The sequence below is a fragment of the Pimephales promelas genome, chromosome 20 (assembly GCF_988280905.1).
Source record: "Pimephales promelas chromosome 20, fPimPro1.hap1.1, whole genome shotgun sequence".
NCBI classification, from domain to species: domain Eukaryota; kingdom Metazoa; phylum Chordata; class Actinopteri; order Cypriniformes; family Leuciscidae; genus Pimephales; species Pimephales promelas.
In genome coordinates this window covers 4,367,434-4,374,834 of record NC_142788.1, presented here as the reverse complement: position 1 = coordinate 4,374,834, position 7,401 = coordinate 4,367,434, and the positions used below count along the sequence as shown (strand labels likewise).

Below are 7,401 nucleotides of genomic sequence, written 5' to 3'. Positions count from 1 at the left end.
TGAGATGAAAAATGTTCAACTTTGGATAAAACACAGCGCTCATCACTGTTACTTTTTACCCAGCCGTCCAATCACAGTGGAGGAGGGGCGGGACTAATACCACACCGACCAACTGTCACAACATTCAACTGCTGCGGATATTCTGTATTATAGCAACAAAACGTCTCAACGGAAAAAAACGCTGCGCTGCCAAAACGCTCTCAAGCGCCCAAAACACGGCGTCTTCAGCAGAGCGTCTAGCGTTTTCAGCTGGCTAAAAACGCTTTGGTGGACACACGGCCTTATACCCTTAAATGGGGCACTATTTGAGGGCACAGTAATTTGTAGTTGTGTCTGAAGCCATTGTGGACGTTATCAGGTGCTCTCATTTAATCCCATGATACACCACAATAACGAGTGTACAGCCGATGTACGCTATACAGTTAGAGAACACCTGTAGCAAGGTTAAAGGCTCAGGGAAAGAGGCAGTAAATAGGAAACAATCAATGTAACTTTAATCATAAAATAAACAAACAACCAAATGAAAGTAAAGCGGCAGCCCCTCATGGACGACTGCCTGCAAAAAAATAAAATGAAACAACAAAAATAAAAATCAAGGCCTTGTCGACTCTCGTCTTTTACTGTCGTCACTCCTCCTTTTATCATTCCAAGTTTTTTAAAACAACATCGTTATCGTCTCCAAATTTGTGAAAATGGTGACGATGCGTATCACGTGTTCATATGTTCTATAAACACCACGGGTGACATCGCCACCTATGGCCTGGTATGAACAATACAGCATTTTTAGTCTTTTTTGTGGATCCGTGTGAACAGGGATCATTTTGACAACGTTGTTGTCTGTATGCGAAAAACGCGAAATAAAAACTTTTCCGTTTTTAGTGCATCATTGTCATGTAAATGTAGCCTTGATGTCCTTAGTGACATTTACTCTGATCTCTAATCACCTGGAACCACACCAGTATGCTTCAAACCATCGTATTTGTTCTCGCTGAAGCCCAACTCATGTATTTACAGAATAATGTTATTCCGCAAGAAACTTGGCCAAAGTCTTGGCTTCTGTACTATTTTTACGAATATCTAATAAACCCCTGTGCTATAGTATAGGATCCAGATCATAATGAACAGGACACCTGGGCGAATATTTGAGCAGTGGAGCTCAAGTACTGATGTGTATGTGTGGGTGTGTCGGGCAGTAGGGGGCGCTACTGAGCTGAGCGCCAGAGCAGCTGCTGTGCCCCTCAACCTGCCCGTTTGAATCCCACCTTCAGTACCATCTGTTGCACAGTATGGTCACCAGCCTGGCAAGAATCACACACAAACGAACCAGCTTCCGCCTCAGCCACCGGACCACCATCACAGCAACATCACGCGCTTCATTCATCTCCCTACAGGGGGAGCCGACTCACACACCTGTCAGGAGAAGCACACACAGAGAGAGAGAGGGAGAGAGAGAGAGACAGACACGACTGCGAACACTCTTCTGTTAATGAATCTACAATGTATAAACTTATCTTTAGTAGTTTACACAGAAGACTTGAAATCAACATGCAATCAAACTTGACACTATATTTCCCCTTAATACACATTCCTGGTCTCATAATAAATGAGTCATTGATGCATGTTTTTACAAAGTCAAATCGTTTTAGTCGTAACTCAAAATGGATCATAGTACAGAAGTAAGAAAAGGTATGGATGGGATTTGGGAAAAGGGGATGGGTAGGGTATGAGGACACTTACAGGTCAGTCTCAAACTTGCGCTACTCCATGAGAAGTCCAACAGAAAAATAGTCTAAATCAGCAGAGATGACCTTTCAAACAGCAGGCTGTGACTCTGCCCACTTTTCTGAGTTTTCCTGAGGTTAAGCGCATTATTTACCCCGCCGGTGTCCAGTCCTGGTCCTTGACGGCTTCTATCCTGCAGAGTTTAGCTACAGGAAAGTTTGTTTTGGGCAGGCTAGAGCTCGGAAATTGCCAGAAAGACAGCCCTGTTTTACTAGTGTTTCGTTTTTTTTCTCTTTTTTGAAGGTTGTTGAGGGCGGATAGGAGGTCAGTGATGTTGCTGACCCAACGTCTTCATAGACCACCACTTCAGGTGCCTCTACATCCACCAGCTCTGCAGCCCTGGCCTCATTGAGGAACATTTAACCTTGACACAGTGGTCAAGGGACCTGCTGGGCAGTGCAGATGGCCCCTACTGATCTGTGGACACATTTAACCTTACGCCGGCTCTCCTCCATATCTTGAAGTGGGATCTGGTTTCTGATGGATGTTCAATATACATTCACTACATTCCCTGCTTGGGTGGCAGTGTCCATAGAGCAGGGCTGTCCAATCCTCCAGGGCCTAATCTTGCTCTTGGAAGGCCACTGTCCGGCAGGGCTAATGAAACACAAGTGACACAGGCAGAAAGTGAAAGCAGGTATGTTGGAGCAGGGTCACATCTAAACTCTGCAGGACTGTGACTGTTTAAATGGTAAATGGACTGCATTTACATAGCGTTTTCACAGACCCAATGGCCACCAAAGTGCTTTACATTTGCCTCACATTCACCCTCGGTGATGTCAGCCATGCAAGGCGCCATCCATCTCGTCGGGAACAGCAGGGGTCTTGCTCATGGACACCTCCACAATTGGTCAGGTGGAACCGGGGATTGAACCACCAACCTTCTGGTTTGCAGACATGAACCACTGAGCCACTGCCGCCCCAAGACTGTAGAATAGACTGTAAAAAAAAAGGACAACAGACCTTCACTCTCTTAAATTGGTGAAAAGTGAAGCCGCCAATGTCCCAATATGGTGGTCACATCTTGCTGATTTGGGACCTGATTCTGGGAGCCAATGGTTATGACAGTTTCCTGCAGAACAACTCATTATATCGACGTGAAATAAACAGTTACGGACATGTAGAAATTAAAGTTGAAGCTCCAATCTCCTCCCGAAAATCCGCCCAAAAGTCTGTTGGTGCCTCAATGGCAACTTTGTTTAGAGAAGCTGTCAATCATGACGTCACACAAAATTGCTCCTCTACCCTTATAAAGGACAGGTATTTGTAGTGGTTTCCGAAACCATTTTGGACATTATTAATCACACAATGCACAACCACGCTAGAGATTACCCATACACTGTGAGAGGAACACTGAATGAGCAGTACTTGTGGTACACTTGGTGCCTGAAATCCGTCCACTTATTTTCATTCACTCCTTCGAGGTGACAATATTGGTAAACCAATGTAGGGAATAGTGAATGAGAGAAGGGAGCATTTCAGATACAGCCAAGGAACTTCCTGGAGCTCTGCGGGACATTGGCACTTAATAAGGAGCAGGATTGGACACTCCTGGCCTAAGCTACAATGCACTGTGGGTTATTGGATATGGAAAAGTCTTGGAAAAGCTAGGTTTGAGGCCTACATGAAATCAGAATGGCCCCTATTTACTTTCTTTATACCCGATCCTAATCAGTGCACAATCCTCATCCTGATTCACTTGGAAATACCCCGTATGATTAGTAAATTGATTTGTGAATGCCATTTCTTGTTAGAATTTTTTTATAGAAATGACTGTGTTGAAACTGTCACCCAGCAGTTAGCCCATGCTTTGAGCTGTGTTGCTCATGTAGACGATACAAGTTTGATTTCAATCCTCCCTTCATTTCCAATTTTGTCCTTTCTCTAATATTCCTATTTGGTAAATGAAGAATGAAGATGTTTTGAAACATGTTTCTGCTGCTTTTTTCCCTCAAATATAAGAGCTCACGTCAATAACATCAAACCTAATTGGTGCACGAGACTTTATGTAATGTCACGTGACACGCAAGAACCAATCAGGTTTGATGTTACTGTTGTGTTGCCATTTCCCTTTTGGGCTCTGTATATATGCGTCAAATTATTTGATTTGATTTAACAGTGATTCATAGACATATACACTAGACCTCACCTTGGATACGGCAGTTCATTGGAACGAATGTGTCAATAGAGCCGCCATCTTGAAACAGGGGAGCCCCTCCACTTTAATGCATCAGCGTCAATGTAGTAGACACAGGTATAAAATCACCATAAATCATCATGAATGCGATTTTTCTTGTTTTTTTGTTTTTTGTTTGTTCCAACGGTCAGACATGTATTTATCATTGATTCCAGAAAGAAAGAAAATTTTTTTTTAAACATTCTTCCTAGTTCAGATTTCATCCGTGAACTTCATATGCTGCACAAAAGTCCGCCACCATCAATGAATTCGAAGTAAAGGCAGCGTTACCTAGCTACTTCCTATGACAAGACCCCTGTTCCAAGATGGCGGCGGTTTTGACGCATGCTTAGAACCCCCAGGTGAGGTCTAGGCTGCGTTCCAAACCGCATACTTCCCTACTATTTAGTATGGGAAAAAGAGTAGGCGAGCAAAAAAGTATGAATGAATCCAAAAGAGTAGGCGAGAATTACCTGGGTGACGTAGCAATTGTCGCGAGATTCGGACTTAAGTGCGTTCCAATATGCCTACTTTCCTACTATATAGTAGGCGAAAACAGTACGTGAAGGAAGCAGTACGTTCCAAACATCAGTTTTCATAAAAAGAGTAGGCGAGAAGTTCCCGGATGGCTTACTGCTTCCGCCCAGATTTTTGAGTGCTTTTCCACGGCTACTCATGATACTCATCTATCCCAGGAGGCCACGCGAGAGGATACGTCAATGCACATAGCTTGCAAACTGCCAATAAAAATCACAGAAGAAGAAGAAGAAGAAGAAGAGAGGATACGTCAATATCAACATCGCGGAGATAAGCGACGCGGGGGTTTTCAAATGTGAGTAAATACGGTTTAAATCGTATGTGTTAAACTACTATAGAGTAAACGTTTTAACTGTTGAACGTCTAAAGGAGTTAGACAGTATAGTATAGTTGTGATTTTGCTGTAAACACATGTTTTATTATGTATTGATAACAGGGGAGCTCCAGTAACCGTAAAGTTACGTTTCCAACGTGTATTTACATAACCATACATCTTAAAAACGCTTATTTAAAATGTCTATTTACATCAGGAAGGAAAATATTGTATAAGTATTGCAGGTGAGCACATCCCAACATGAAAAATACATGTGTGTGCTATTATGTAGGATAATTCACTGTTGTCAACACTGCTTACATTAGACAAATTATGTGCTGTGAATAAAAACATATATAAAGTAACTAAACATGATATATATTTAATTTGTCCCTTATTGGTGTTGATATATTGAGGAACATTTAAGTTGGATTAAAAGTGAGTTAACACATCAACCTCAACATGTAAATGCAGTGTTGAGCTCGTAATGTGAATCTTGTCTGTATGTTACAGGGACAGGAGAACACGCGTGTGTTTATCCAGTGGAGAGAGGCTCATGATGCTGAATGCTGTCATCAAAGAATGGGAACCGCTGTGTTGAGTCGGCAGTAGGGTTTGGGGTTCAGTGCCTGTAAATACATGCTTGTAGTTTGAATAAAGCTGTTTCATGTGTTGACTTGTATATGCATTTGTTTATTGTGATGGTTACTTTTATTTACTTTTATTTGTTCTTTTACTCATTTATTCATGTTTCTTATTGTTGTCAGTATATAAAATGTAATTAATTTATGCATTAATTCATCGATTGACTGACAATTGAGATGTTTCACTGCATTTAGCAATATAAATGAATTCATGCATTACTGTCATATTACAAAACAAATGACATTTTGCTTGTTTTATTAAATTATATTTTTAGTATATAAAAAGTTATATAAGTATTGGTCAGCATTTAATATTATTATTTTGTTTAAGTTTTGGGGTGGGCTAACAATGAAATTCATTCTGAGGTAATATTAATTTTTAAGCAGTGATACTTACATTTTTGGAGTATAAAATCAACAGTTTTCTCCAAAAGAGATCTTCAAGCAGCTGCCCGTCTCCTTTGTGCAGACATTACAAGCGCTGTTCTAGGTTGTGCTGTCAAGTTACTGATGTTATGAAGTGTTAGAGCACCTGTCGCTCATATAATTTAAACTTATTAATATGCAAGATCATGGAAAGATACTATAGTTTATGTAACAATCATAGTGACAAAACAGAAAATATAAAGATCATTGGTTTGTGTACATCATAATATGACATAAAATTATATTTATACACAGGAAATAAGAACAATAAAAAAGGCTAAATATCTTCATTATAGTTCTTCATAATACATAAAAAAAGTTGTTGTTATATCTGAGGGATGAAACGAGGTAAATTCATGAAGAAAAAGAGGAAAACTTAAAGGAGAAACTTTTTGGGTATAAAATAAAGAAATTAACAACATAATCAAGAGATGATGATTTTGGGGTTTCTTAATAAAAAAAAAGTATCGTTAGAATAACACTGTTGGTCAGTAGGGTTTAAAATATAACAACTTAAATCAACCCTAAAGGTATTCACAAAATAAATAGGCAGCTGTTTCTTCAACAATACCACAACAAAATGAGCAAGTTTCATCAATATCAAGATATTTATAGGTAGATTAATTAAACGTATCGTTCATATTTTTTTTAATTGCATGAAGGTGTTGCGCTTGTGATAACGCGTAGTAGGTCACATGATAACGTCAACATGGCAGATGTCCGGTTCGCATTCATACTCAACGAGATTTGGCTATAAAGTACCTACTCTTTTAGCGCTCGATGAGTAAGTACTTATTGAAATTAAGTACCTACTCATTGAGTATGCGGTTTGGAACGCAGCCCTAGTGTATATGTCTATGACAGTGATTAACCTTTTATATTTTACTCTGTTTATTATACAAAGTTATGTTAAGGACTTATCTTATATGTCCTTTTTGGAGCTCGGAACTGTTAGACTCCATTGATTTTCATTATATAAACAAACAGTAAAGTATTACAGGTTTGGAATGACACGAGGGAGAGAAAATGATGACAGAGTTTTCATCTTTGGGTGAACTGTACTTGTTTTTATTATCACAGTGATAAAAGTGGTATGTAGCATGCTGTTAGCTATTGAAAAGACCAAAATAAACGCAGATTTGTATTTGACAGGATATTTCAATACACACCAAACATGTTTTCCTGCCATCACGGGACGTGCACATATTTATTTCATTTTTCCTATTGACAAGCCATGTGACAGGAGCCAGATTGATGGCGAAAGCAGCAATTAGCAAATGAGGTTTGCAGTTTTGCGCGGGTGATGTCGACCTCAGCAGCGGTGTCAGAGGCGGGGTGTGAGGAGCTCGGTGGAGGGAGGGGGGGGTCCTGTGGTAGTATATTTATTAGCAGCTGTCAGCGGCATGACACTATGATGAATGGCAGTGTGTAATCAGGAGTGCTCTCCGACAGCCTGCGCTCACAGCCTTCTACCTGCCAAACATGCACATACATGATCACACACACACACTTTCAGCTTTTTA

The 7,401-nt window shown here is 40.3% G+C and overlaps 1 long non-coding RNA gene across 1 annotated transcript; it reads left to right on the top strand.

Annotated features, from left to right (window-relative positions):
• The first annotated feature begins 4,333 nt into the window (after positions 1-4,333).
• LOC120492999 (uncharacterized) lies at positions 4,334-5,484 on the top strand. The gene is made up of 2 exons (XR_005625649.2): positions 4,334-4,790; positions 5,322-5,484. It is a non-coding gene; the product is annotated as an uncharacterized LOC120492999 (long non-coding RNA).
• Positions 5,485-7,401: the final 1,917 nt, after the last annotated feature.